At 40.2% G+C, this 14,209-nt stretch overlaps 1 pseudogene across 1 annotated transcript; it reads right to left on the reverse strand.

The window, feature by feature from the left end:
* Nucleotides 1-7,787: 7,787 nt before the first annotated feature.
* On the reverse strand, nt 7,788-12,099 carry LOC308639008 (translationally-controlled tumor protein-like; annotated as a pseudogene). Its single transcript has 3 exons — nt 11,700-12,099; nt 11,312-11,481; nt 7,788-7,898 (listed from the first exon to the last, which is right to left on the reverse strand). The product of its transcript is annotated as a translationally-controlled tumor protein-like (transcript).
* Between the last annotated feature and the right edge of the window lie 2,110 nt (nt 12,100-14,209).

Below are 14,209 nucleotides of genomic sequence, written 5' to 3' on the forward strand. Positions count from 1 at the left end.
TGCTGCTATAAACAATGAAGTGGCTATATTGTTATAGTATGTTGATTTTAGTTCTTTTACATAAATACTGAGGAGTCAAATAGCTGGGTGATATGGTGGGTCCATTCCTAGTTTTCCTAGGAGTCTCCACGCTGCTTTCCAAAGTGGTTGTACTAATTTGCAGTCCAACCAGCAATATATGTGTACCTTTCCCCTCCTACTCCTTACCAGTATTTATTATCGTTTGCATTCTTGATAATTGCCATTCTCACTGGTATCCCCAGACTTATTTATTTATTTTTATTTAGAGACAGGGTCTCACTAAGTTACTTAGGGCCTTGCTAAATTGCAGAGGTTGGCCTCGAATTTATGATCCTCCTGCTTTAGCCTCCCAAAATGGCTGGGATTATAGGCATACACCACTGCACTCAGAAAATTCTTTTTTTTTTTTTTAAAGAGAGAGAGAGAGAGAGAGAGAGAGAGAGAGAGAGAGAATTTTTAAATATTTATTCTTTTTAGTTTTCGGCAGACATAACATCTTTGTTGGTATGTGGTGCTGAGGATCGAACCCGGGCCGCACGCACGCCAGGCGAGCGCGCTACCCTTGAGCCACATCCCCAGCCCCCCGAAATTCTTTACTTTTCTACTTATTCTAATTTTTCAAATTAGTTTTATATTTTGAAAAGAAGTATAAAGAAAAAAAGACAAACTTCCTGTCATTGAACAAAATGTAACTTTTCTTGATCAGGAGCCTGATTCATATAAACCTCAATGAATTTGAAGAGGATTAATTCAGTCATTCTGTGACTATTTACTGAGCACTTGTAGGTGCCTGGCATGGTTTTAGAAGCCATGGTTGTAGTAGCAAAATTTTCATCCTCTGAAACAGAACGCTTAAAGTTCTTAAGAAAATCCAGAGGAGCTAGGGGTGTGGCTCAGTGGTAGAGCACTTGCTTAGCTTATGCAGGGTCCTGGGTTCCATGTCCAGCACCACAAAAATAATACATGCTGAGAACTGTAAGATGAAGCCAAATGAATGAACTTGGGAACAAGGAGAGGCTGGGACAGGGGACTGACTTAACTCTGAAGTGATTTGGTATTTGTTTATTTTGTTCCACACCTAAATCTTCTTACCCATGAAATGACTTCAATATTTTGCACATGAGCTTATGTAACAATAGACTGTACTTTAAATGGATAATTAGCCATAATTCCAATGAAAGAGATTTTTTCTTCTTTTTTTTTTTTTTTGGTAATAGGGATTGAAGCCAGGGGCACTTGACCACTGACCCACATCCCCAGCCCTGTTTTGTATTTTATTTAGAGACAGGGTCTCACTGAGTTGCTTAGGGCTTTGCTAAGTTGCTGAGGCTGCCTTTGAACTCGAGATCCTCCTGCCTCAGCCTCCTGAGTCACTGGGATTACAGGCATGTGCCACCACGTCTGGTTCATTTTTTTTTTGCTTTTTGTTTATTCTAATTTGTTATACATGACAGCAGAATGCACTTCAAATTATAGTATACATACAGAGTACAATTTTTCATGTCTCTGGTTATCCACAAAGTAGAGTCACACCATTCATGTCTTTATACATGTACTTGGGGTAATGATGTCCATCTCATTCCACCTTCCTTCCCATCCCCACACCCCCCTCTGCACAATCCAAAGTTCCTTCATTCTCCCCACCCACCCATTATGGATCAGCATCTGCTTATCAGAGAAAACAATCGGCCTTTGGTTCTTTGGATTTGGCTTATTTCACTTAGCATGATTCTCTTGAATCTTTATCCATGGTTCTGGAGATGCTCATAAATTAGAATGATTTTTACAAGAAGGCTGCTCAGAACTATTTGGTAATATTAAGGGACTTATATTATTCATAATTTGGCATATGTGTAGGTCTGGACCTAAGGCGTGAAATGTGATCCTAGTTCTTTATGTTACTTTATTGTTACAAAATATTTAGTAAGAATTAAATTTTCAGAAATATTTATTATTTTTAGGTGGTGCTGGGAGTGGAACTCAGGGCTTCGAATATGCATGGAAAGTGGTCTACCACTGAGCTCTCTCCTGCCTTTTCCTTGCTTTTCTTTATACTTTAGCCACTTGGGTGTGTATTCTAAAAAAAAAATGCTTATCTTTGCCTGTATTTGAACTTGAGGGAAATCATATTGCATGGAACTTTTTTACTTGGCCTTTTTTGGGATGGTATCTCAACACTTTATGTTGGGGCATGTAACTCTCATTTGTTCGCTTTCATTGTTGGGTAGTACTCTATGTTATGAATATTACATAATTTTTCATTTCTTCTGTCAGTAGAGCATTGGGATGTTTCTAGTTTGAAACTTATAAGTAATGCTACCATGATTGTTTTTGCATGTGTATTTTAGTGCACATATGCAAGGATTTTGCTAGGAAGATTCTAGATTTTATTTTATTTTATTTTAAAGAAATAGGGTTTTAACCAGGCATGGGTGGCACATACCTGTAATCCCAGTGACCTGGGAGGCTGAGGCAGGACAAGTGCAGTTTGGAGTCAGCCTCAGTAACTTAGTGAGGACCTAAGCAACTAAGTGAGACCCTGTCTCAAAATTAAAAAAAATAAAAAATGAAAAAAGGGTTGGGAATGTAGTTCTGGATTCAATTCTTAGTCCAAAAAACAAAACAAGAAACAGAGTCTTGCTGTAATTGCCCAGGCTTGCTTCAAACTTCTGGATTCAAGCAATCTTCCTACCTCAGCCTCCTGAGTAGCTGGGACTACAGATATGGGCTACTGAGCCCCACAACTTTAAATATGAGGTTACTTAAATATGGAGATTAAATAAGCATCTAAATCAGATGCAAGAATGAAACCAAAAATGAAGAATCCTTATTCTCATCTAACCACATTCAATGAACAAACTATTGTTAAAGTTTAGATAAGAAAACCGTATTATTTAAAAGTACATGTGAGGGCTGGGGATATAACTCAGTTGGTAGAGTGCTTGCCTTGCATGCACAAGGCCCTGGGTTCAATCCCTGGACCACAAAGAGAAAAAAAAAAATACATGTGAGAAGATACAGTCCTCTCATACTTCTTTTTACTAAGATTTAGATATTTACTTCTAGTTTGTCCATTTCTGATATGATTTGGATATGGGGTGTCCCCCCTAAACTTCTGTATTAATGCAGGAATATTCAGATGTGAAATGATCAGATGATGAGAGCTGGGATCTAATCAGGGCACATTAGCTTGAAAGGACTAACTGGATGGTAACTGTAAGCAGATGGGGTGTGGTTGGATGTTTTTTAGTCAACTTTTGCACTGCGGTGACTGACTAAATAATCTGACCAGCACAATTGTAGAGTAAGAAAGGTTTTCTTAGGAGTTTACAGATTCAGAGGTCTTAATCCATAAGTGGCTGGTTCCATTCCACGAGGTTTGAGGTGAGGCAGGACATCTTGGTGGAAGAGTATGGAAAAGGGAAGCAGCTCACATGGTGATCAAGAATGGGGGAGGGGGAGGGAGAGGGGGAAGGGAAGGAGTGAGGGAGAGAAGGAGAGAGAGAGAGGGAGAGGGACTGATTCCATTCTCTAGGTACAAATATACATCCCACAGCCACACTCCCAATGACCACTTCCTCCAGCCACACCCCACCTGTCTCCAGCTACCACTGTTGATCCCATCAGGGATCAATTCACTGATTGGATTAATGCTATGATCCAATTATTTCTCCTCTAAACATTCTTGCATTGTCTCACATGTGAGCTTTTGGGGGACACCTCACATCAAAACTATAGCACTAGAGGAGGTGCATCACTGGGAATGTCCCCTTGGAAGGGTTCATCTTTCCTGCAGCTCCTCTCTCTCTCTCTCTCTCTCTCTCTCTCTCTCTCTCTCTCTCTCCTTCCAGGATACCATGAACTGGGAAGCTTCCCTCTGCCATGCCCATCCGCCATGATGTTCTGCCTCCACTTGGGCCCAGAGAAATGGCATCAGCCAGCCATGGATTGAACCTCTGAAACCATGAACCCAAAATCAACTTCCTCATCTAAGTCATTCTTGTCAGGTATTTTGGTCACAGCAGTGAAAAGCCGACTAAAATAATTCCCCAAATTCCCAGTCTTAGGCAAAGGGGAAATACCAAGTAGCCATCTTTCATTATCTTGACCTTCCCATCATCTTGCCAGTTTTGTGGCATCCCTTGGTTGGTACATCAACTCAACCCAACACACCCATAATTATGGCATCTGTGTACAGGAAGGAAGACTTGAGAGGAGACAGAGACAGCTCCTTCTGATCCAGATAATTTGTTTTTCCAAGTGAAAATATCCATAATTAAGCCAATGATGATATTTTCTTGGAGAAAGAATTGAGTGAGTTTAGGAAAAGAGCTAAAGTCCAACATGCACATATCTGGGGCAATTGATATGCAAGATAGTGTAAGAGTTTGAGTCACAACTTATCCATCCTCTTTCTGTAAACTGGGGGCAGACCCTGGAAGGGTTCATCTGCCCTGTGGCCCCTTCTCCCTCTCTGTGTCTTGGCCACCATGAACAATGGAGCAATGCTCCTCTTCCACCCACTTCCGCCATGATGTTCTGCCCACCTTGGACCCGGAACAATGGAGTCATCCCATCACAGATTGAACCTCTGAAACCATAAGCCAAAATAAACTTTCCCCCATCCAAGTTGTTCTTGTCAGGCATTTTGGTCACCATGATGAAAACTTGACAGACACATGTAAGAAACTTATTTTTAGTAATACCAATCCTGTTCTTAAGAGTATCCTTACTCTTAAGTTTTAGAAACAGGTGGTTAAAATTTATTTTGGTTGGGCAAAGGCTTTTAAAACAAGTTTCAAAGCTCAGAATCCATAAAGCAGAAAACTGGTAGTTTTGATTATATAACATTCAAAAATGTCTATGTGGCTGGGTGCAGTGGCTTGTGCCTCTTATCTCAGTGGCTTGGGAGGCTGAGGCAGGAGGATGGCAGGTTCAAAGCCAGCCTCCGAAACGAAGAGGGGCCCTAAGCAACTTAGTGAGACCCTGTCTCAAAACAAAAAAATAAAAAAGGGCTGGGGATGTGGCTCAGTGGCTAAGCACACCTGGGTTCGATCCCTGGTACAAAAAAAAAAAAAAAAAAAGTCCACATGAACAAAAATACCATAACTAAACACAGAAAGACAAACACAAACCAAAACCAAAAAAAAGAAAAAACATTTAAAATACACATGATGGCTAGTGTCCTGAATATACAAAGAGCTCTTACTAATCAATGAGGAAAAATCCCAGTAACCCAATAAAAAAATGGTGAATGGTCAGGGATAGTTAGTTTACAAAGAAAGAAAAGAAATATAAGTGGCTAAGAAACATGTGCTAAGATGCAAGACTTAAATTGTAATTTTAAAAATGCAAATCAAAACAAAAGACGTTAATTTTTCTAATGGTCAAAGAATTCAAAGTTAGATAGAGCTAGGACTCTGTGGAAATAGAAAATTTCACCCTCTCTTTGTGTTCATGCAAGTTGGCAACTCCTTCAGGAGATAATTTAATAATGTCTAGCAATTCAGCAGTATTTAGCACAACTTAAAAATTCATAAATTAAGCTGGGTGTGGTGATTCACACCTATAATTCCAGGTACTTGGGAGGCTGAGGCAGGAGGATTGAAAATTCAAGGCTGGCCTGGGCAACTTGTGAGGCCTTGTCTCAAACTAAAAAGGGCTGAGGGTGGGTAGGTCAGTGGTAGAGTGCTTGCACAGCATGTGTGGGGCCCTGGGTTCCATCCCCAGTACTGCAAAACCAGACCAAACCCAAACTCTTTGATTCAGCAATTCTACACTGAGGAATGTATTTTATTGATGTATTGAAAGAATGGATGAAGATAAATATGAAAGGCTGTTTGTTTTGTCCAAAAATAGGAATTGGATAAGTAGGGTTAAATAATCCCTAGGACATCTTTGCCATGGTAGAATGAGGTAGATTTATGAGTACTGACATGGGAAGATCTCTTAGTAAAGTCATTATTGAAGCTGCTCCTGAATGTTCCACTGTTCTCCCTCCCCATACAGGGTAGGGTTGCACTTTCCATTCCGTTTGAAGACAGATGGAGGCTCATGGCTTATGGCCAGTGATATCTGAACAAAAGTGATGTATGTCCTTTCTAGGTGAATTCTTTAAGTGCTCTATATGACATTGCGTTTTCCTTGGCCCAGTGATTGTGGACACAAGTGTTAAGATGGTGCCTCGGTCTCCAAGTGACTCTGGTGAGCGTGTCTCTCTTTTATGCTCCATTTGAATATGTAGTATAACCATTGAAATTGTGGATGCTTTTTATTATCTCAGCCTATTCTGGCCTGTTTTTTTTTTTTTTTTTTTTTTTTTTGGTACCAGGGATTGAAGTCAGGGGCACTTAACCACTGAGCCACATCCCCAGCCCTATTTTGTATTTTATTTAGAGACAGGGTCTCACTGAGTTGCTTAGGGCCTCACTTTTGTTGAGGCTGGCTTTGAACTCATGATCCTCCTGCCTCAGCCTCCCGAGCTGCTGGAATTATAGTTGTGCACCACTGCACTCTAACCTGTCTTGATTCATAGAATATCCAAGATAATTGTTTAATGAAAAAAAAAAACTGATGTAAAAAAGTGATCTCATTTGTGTGTATGTGTGTGTTTACGTGCACAAGAAAATTCTGGAAGTAGCCAGGCATGGTGACATGAGCCTGTAATTGCAGCAGCTTTGGAGGCTGAGGCAGGAGGATCACGAGTTCAAAACCAGTTTCAGCAACTTAGTGAGGCCCTAAGTAATCTAGTGAGACCCTGTCTCTAAATAAAATATAAAGAGGGCTGGGGATGTAGCTCAGGGGTAGAGGATCCCTGGATTCCATTCCCAGTACTAAAAACTTAATAGGATTTTAATAGGACTTACAAAAAGGGAGTTGAAAAAGGCAGAGATGGGGTAGGCAATTTCAACTTTTCATATTATAACCTCCTGTACTGTTGGATTTAAACAATAGCAACAACAAAAAACATGACCAGGTAGTTTACATTTCAAAGTAGCTAATGTTTCCACAAAAAAACCAGTTCTACAATGGTCATGGTAGCTTTATTCATAATAGCCCCAAAATAGAAATAGCCCATGTGTTCATATATAGGAGAAGAACCAAATTGTACTATATTCATGCAATGCAATCACAAATAGAATGTGATGACACAAATATGACCATCTAACATATCATATGAATATGTCATGCAATAAAATTCATACAATGGAATATTCACCATCCTGCAATGAACATGAACAAACTGCATGTTAACAACATGGATGAGCCCAGGTGCTGTGGCACATGCCTATAATCCCAACAGCTTGGGAGGCTGAGGCAGGAGGATCACAAGTTCAAAGCCATCCTCAGCAATTTAGTGATGCTCTAAGCAAATCAGCAAGACCCTATCTCTAAGTAAAAAATAATTTTAAAAAAGGCCTGAGGGTGCTGTGGCTGTGGCTCAGTGGTAGAGCACTGGCCTAGCATGTGTGACGCACTGGGTTCGATTCTCAGCACTACATGTAAATAAATAAAATAAAAGTCCATTGACAAAATATATTTTTTAAAAAAGACGTGGGGATGAGGCTCAATGGTTAATTGTCCCTGGATTCAATCCCCAGTACCCAAACAAAACAAAACAATCAAAACTAAAACCAAAAGCAAACAAAACCCCAAACCACAACAAGGATGATACATTGTCACAGCATTGAACAAAAGAAGCCATGCACAAACAAGATGTCTGCTTTATTCCATTTCTGCAAAGAATAGAAACTGACAAAAGTGATTTATGTGTTAGAAGTCAGGATCCTGGTGACGTAAGGGGTGAGTGCAATTGGACTGGGAATGGGCTCCATGGGGGGCTTGTGGCGTAAGGGCCACACTCGTGGGCTCACTTTCTGGAAATCGATGGAACTCTATGTTATGCGGTATTGCTTTTCCATATATAGGTTACGCTTTAATAAAAAGTTCAAAACCGAATCTGGTTAATATGAAGAAGAACCAAATAGAAAGAAGATGGCTTTTGGCTGGGTGTTGTTGGCATGCTGAGCAGAGCTGGGGCAAACTGGCAGGCGCCTGCGCTGTCCAGCCCGCCTGGCTCGCCGGGTTGGCTTCGTAGCCCCGCCCCCGCCCCGCCCCCGCCCCGCCCCCGCCCCGCCCCCGCCCAGGCGTGGGCACGTTTGCGCACTGAAGCCCTAGGGGCTCAAAGCCCTGGTAGGAGCCCCTGAAATAAAACCCGAGCAGCCTACATTCCCCTTCCATGTATGACCTCAGCGTCAGCCATTTAGCATTGCATTAAAAAACAGAAACAAAATCAGAAAAAAAACACCCTCATTGACATCCATTGGAACCCTGGGTGGTGACCAGGGTTTCCCAGTGGGGACAGGGCGTCCTTGGCAACCAGGACAGCAGTCTCTTTCTACTGCAGGAGAGATGCAGAAACACAGATTCTAACAAGAGCTGCTGGCCTCTTGGCAGATGCTAAATGAGCTTCCTGTGGAGAATCTGTTTCATTTCTGACATAAAAAAATTATCCAATTTAAGCCATTTTATAGAACAAAGAATCTAATGAAATACAATCTTATTTCATTCATTTGTATACATTGGTAGGTCTAAAGTGTGGTTCATGGGCTTTGGGGGGAATCCTGGGACCTTTTCCAGGGGGCCACAAGGTTAAGACTATTTTCATAATAATACTAAGACACTGCTTGTCTTTTTCATTGTTGTCCCAAGAGCCTACAGTGCGGTTTTCCAGGAGCTACAGGATGTTTTTCCACAAAAATGTAAAGCAGTGCTGCTCTTCTGGCTAATTTTTTAAATAATATAGTTATTTATCATATAAACATATTATTAATTAATATATAATGGGTTTAGCCATGGTACATGCCTGTAATCCCATTAATTTGGGAGGCTGAAGCAAGAGGATTGCAAATTTGAGGCCAGTTTGGGCATCTTAGTGAGAATCTGTCTCAAAATAAAATTTAAAAAAGGCTGGGGATGCAGTTCAGTGGTAGAGCACCCCTGGATTTAATTCCCAGTAACACACGCATAAACACACTATATATTTAAATATATAAATATACATAGGTGTACACACTATATACTAGGGCCTCATGCATGCTAGGCAAGCATTCTATCACTGAGCTGTTATTCTTTCTTTTTTTGGTATCAGGCATTGAACCCAGGGTGGCTTAAACACTGAGCCACATCCCCAGCCCCCATTTTAAAAAAAAATATTTTTGTTTTAGAGACAGGGTCTCTGAGTTGCTTAGCACTTCACTAAGTCGCTGAGGCTGGCTTTGAACTGGTGATCCTCCACAAAAAGGAAGGAAAAAGAGACGATAGGTGTAAGTCTAGAACCCCAAGATCAGACTTCCTCTCCAGACCTGTTTTTCCTTTAGCCCTGTTGCTCCTAGTATTCTGAGACATCTACAAATCTTAGAGTTACTGTAAATTCACTGATTTATGAAAATGGCCTCATTTGATTAAAGCTTACTTGTACTGTTCACCTACATGGTGTGTTTTCAGATTAGATAAAACAAAAGGAGATGTATTTTTAAAAACCTACAATACAGCCAGGCACAGTGTCGTAGCACACACACCTATAATCCTAGAGGCTGGGGAAGCTGAAGCAGGAGGATTTCGAGTTCAAGGTCAGCCTCTCCAAAAATCGAGGTGCTAAGCAACTCAGCGAGACCCTGTCTGTAAATAAAATATTTAAAAAGGCTGGGGATGGGGCTCAGTGGTTAAGTGCTTCTGGGTTCAACCCCTAGTAGGAAAAACAATACAAAACAAAATAACCCTACAATATAAGCACATTCCAAATATTATCTAGATATAGACACATCAACCTGAAGATACTGGAGAGGACCGGATCACCCCCTAAACATCTTGTGATGCGTGACCAAAGAAATGAATTCACCAGGTTGGTGTCATTTCCATATACCTTCCCATGCCCAACCCTTTAAAAGAAGAGCCCGGGACCTACAGTGCAAGAAGCTAGCATTCTGCTTTGAGAATGTGTGTCTTCACCTTTTACATTTTTATGAAGTTCTTCCTTCTCTTTGAATTTTTAATCTTTTTTTTTTCTACTAAGGATTACACTCAGGGGCGCTCTACCAATCAGATACACCCCCAGCCCTTTTTACATTTTATTTTGAGACAGGGGTCTCACTAAGTTGCTTAGGGTCTGGCCTTGGACTTTCAGTCCTCCTGCCTAACCTCCAGGGAGCTGTGCTTACAGACAGACACCATGGAACTTGGTTTATCTTGTTTCTTTGTGTGGGTTTCAGTCTGACATAGACTGTTCACAGGGGAATTGAAATGGTCACCAGTGTCACTAAGTTTATGTCTTCCTTAAACCCTCAGAATCTTGGAGAATTTACTGACTCCCTCCCCCCCTAGTATCCATATCAGTCTTTGTAAAGGGGTGGCCTTCTCTAATCACCTGCTGTCTTCCAGAGAAGTTATTCTGGCCATCCGAGTCACCTCATCCCAGAAGCATGGGATTGACTGTTCCACCCTAGTCATGCAGAGTAGGGGAGGGGAAATTTCCCCAAGGAAAGAGTTGATTCTGTTAGTAGCAGAAGGGGTAAAATATAGGGCTGAACACAAACAGCAGATGTCCACTACAAATGTTTTGAATTTCCTGTTGTAACCCAACACTACCAAAGAAAATGCTTAAGAGTTTCAAAACATTCCCACCTGATTAGCATCTTATTTTGTTTTTATTTTGTTTTTATTTTTTTTATACAGGGGATTGAACTCAGGGGCACTCGACCACTGAGCCCCATTCCCAGCCCTGTTTTGTATTTTATTTAGAGACAGGGTCTCACTGAGTTGCTTAGTGCCTTGCTTTTGCTGAGGCTGGCTTTGAACTCGTGATCCTCCTGCCTCAGCCTCCTGAGCCAGTGAGATTGCAGGTGTGTGCCACCTCACCTGGCTAACTTGTCCCATCTTTAATCTCTCTCTCTGTTTGTTAAGTTTGTATTGTTTTTGGAATTATCTTCCAGCAGGTCACCCAGACCCTGGAACTTAGTGGGTTGTTCCCCCATTTCTGTTGAAGGAATTATTTAATCCTATAGTATTTTCCAATTTATTTTTGTCTACTTTTTTCAGAAATAGAATGTTGAGGGTTTCAATTAAAATAATATAATTCCTTATTTCTTGTATTTTTGTCAATTTTTTTTCTTTTTTTTTTGAGTTTAAATGCACTTTATTTTAGACAACCTACATGACATGTTTTCTTAAAAAAATGCCTCCACTCCAAATAAATCACAATCAAAATAAATGTGCTCAAGATGACAAGCACCAGCAGCCAGTTATGATGACAGACGATAGATCCAAAGTAACTGCCAAATTTGTTGACATTTTTCCATTTCTAAACCATCCTTAAAGGAAATCATGTGGAGTCACACCATCCTCATGGTAATCCAGGAGAATGACCATGCCAACTGGATTCATGTTTTCACCAATAAAGAACTGGTAGATTTTTAATTTTGTACTGGGGATTGAACTCAGGGGCACTTGACCACTGAGCCCCATCCCCAGCCCTATTTTGTATTTTGTTTAGAGACAGGGTCTCGCTGAGTTGCTTAATGCCTTGATTTTGCTGAGACTGGCTTTCAACTCACAATCCTCCTGCCTCAGCCTCCTGAGCCACTGGGATTATAGGCGTGTGCCACTGCGCCCAGCAAGAACTGATAATTTTTGAAATTACAAAGCATGTGCTTGATTTGTTCTGCAGTCCCTGTACTAAAAGGTTTCACCCTCTCTGGTCTCTGTTCTTCAAGTTTGCCTTTGATTGATTTCACGTAATCTTTGGTGTACTTCTTGTATGCTTCTTTTGTGAAGCATGGTTTCCTGCAAGGGATGGTTCATGACAATATCAACACCAGTGAATACTGTGCTTACAGTACCTTTGCCCTCAGGTCCTTCAGTGGAGACATTTCCACCAATAAGTGAGTCATCAATGTTACCCTCTGTCCTACTGACCATCTTGCCCTCTACCTCTAGGCAGAGGCGGTCTGCAATCTCCTGGATCTTGTAAATGTTGGAGAGCATCTTATCATAGCTCATGAGATCCCAGTAGATAATCATGATGGTAATGGGAAGGAGACGGTGGTGGTACTAGTTTAGCAGGAGCTCAAAGCAAGTACCTCTTTTTTTTAAAAAAATAATTTATTACTTGTTGATGGATATTTATTTATTTATTTATTTATTTATTTATTTATGGTGCTGAGAACCAAACCCAGTGCCTCACACATGCCAGGCAAGCGCTCTACCACTGAGCCACAACCCCAGCCCCTTTGTCCGTTTTCTTTTATGGTTTTTGTCACAATGGTTTAGTGTTTTTGTGATTTTCATGATTTTTATATATATTTTTGCTTTTTGTTTTAATTTACTATACATCTGACCATTATGTAATGAGCTTATTTATTGATTATACTGCTTTTTGCTTCAACATCTGCTTTATCTGCTACTAAAATAGTAATCCCAGCTTTTCTTCTCTTCACATAGGAATATCCTCTTACACTGCTACTCTGTGGATAATGTTTTGTGTTTGTGTATCTCTTGAAGAAAACAAAAGTTGATTTTTTTTTATGTACAGGGATTGAAACCAGGGGCACTTTATCACTGAACCACATACACAGCCCTTTTTTAAAATTTTGAGACAGGGCCTCACTAAGTTCTTGAGGTTGGCCTCAAACTTGCAATCCTCCTACCTCAGCCTCCCAATTTGCTGGGATTACAGGTGTGCACTATCACACCTGGTGAGATTTTGTTTTTTAAACAGACAATAAGCTGCCTTCTTTTTTTTAAATGTTTTTTTTTTTTGGTTGTTGATAGACCTTTATTTATTTATATGTGGTGCTGAGAATTGAACCCAGTGCCTCATACATGCCAGGCAAATGCTCTACTGCTGAGCCATAGCCCCAGCCCCTAAGCTGCCTTCTTTGAATAAGTTAATTCACTTCGTTCACATTCACCACTTTAATCAATGAACCTTAACTATACTCTATTTCCTTTTAAGATTATTGAAATTTTTATTTGTTCATTGTTACAACCTATAGAGTGTATGTAGGTTTTTAAAATACTTCTTTGTTCACCTTTGAATTAGATCAAAAGGTAACCTTCACTAATCTGTTTTTCTGATTTTTTTCTAACGTTTACAATCTACTAGATTTTCACAAGCTGGTTTGTTCCTGCATTCAATTCTGTTATTAACCTAAGATACTTTGAATTCTTACATGGAGATTTTTTTTCTTCCAGTGCTGGGGATGGAACTGAGGACCTGTGTGTGCTAAGCAAATGCTCCATCAATGGACCATATCCTGAGTCCTTAGATAAAGGAGGCTAAAAGTCTAGTTTTCAAAACTTCATTCTTTGGCTGGAGTGGTGGTACACATCTGTAAGGCCGGCGACTTAGGAGGCTGAGGCAGGAGGATCACAAGTTGTTGAGACCAGCTTCAGCAACTTAGTGAGGCCCTAAGCAACCTAGAGAGATGGTGTCTCAAAAAATAAAAAGAGGGCTGTAGATGTGGCTCAAGTGGTAGCGCGCTTGCCTGGCATGCATGCAGCCCGGGTTCGATCCTCAGCACCACATACAAACAAAGATGTTGTGTCTGCTGAAAACTAAAAAAAAAAAAAAAAAAAAAAAAAAAAAAAAAAAAAAAATTTAAAAAATTCTGTCTCTCTCTCTTTAAAAAATTTTAAATAATAATAATAAAATAAAAAATAGAAAGAACTGGGAACATAGTTCAGTGGTAAAGTGCCCTTGGGTTCAATCTCCAATAACAAAACAAAACAATAACAAGAAAAAACACTTTATTTTTTTTTTCTGTTCCTCTCCATCATCGATGGTTGCTAGATATTGACATTCACCCTGTACCAATTCTTTCTCAAAATATTTACTGGTTTATTTTACTTTTTCTTGTCAAACTTATTCTTTGTTAATGTTACAATGTACTGAACTCTCACTTGCATCTTGCTGTTGGCAGGTCTCTATTGTCTGGAAAGTTACCTTTGGGTTAAGCCAGATCTTGGAAGAGCTATGTACCTGTGCCCCATCAGATGGGTATTTGTAGTATGACTTTTATGGGGATTTTCTTTGACATTGTGCCATTTGCCTTTTTCATCATTCTCTCAAAAGTGTTAGGTAGAATTTTCCAGAAGTTCTTGAATAGATGGGAGAAGCACGTAGGGAATC

The sequence above is a fragment of the Spermophilus citellus genome, assembly GCF_964194105.1.
Source record: "Spermophilus citellus genome assembly, chromosome: X".
Classification (NCBI taxonomy): Eukaryota; Metazoa; Chordata; class Mammalia; order Rodentia; family Sciuridae; genus Spermophilus; species Spermophilus citellus.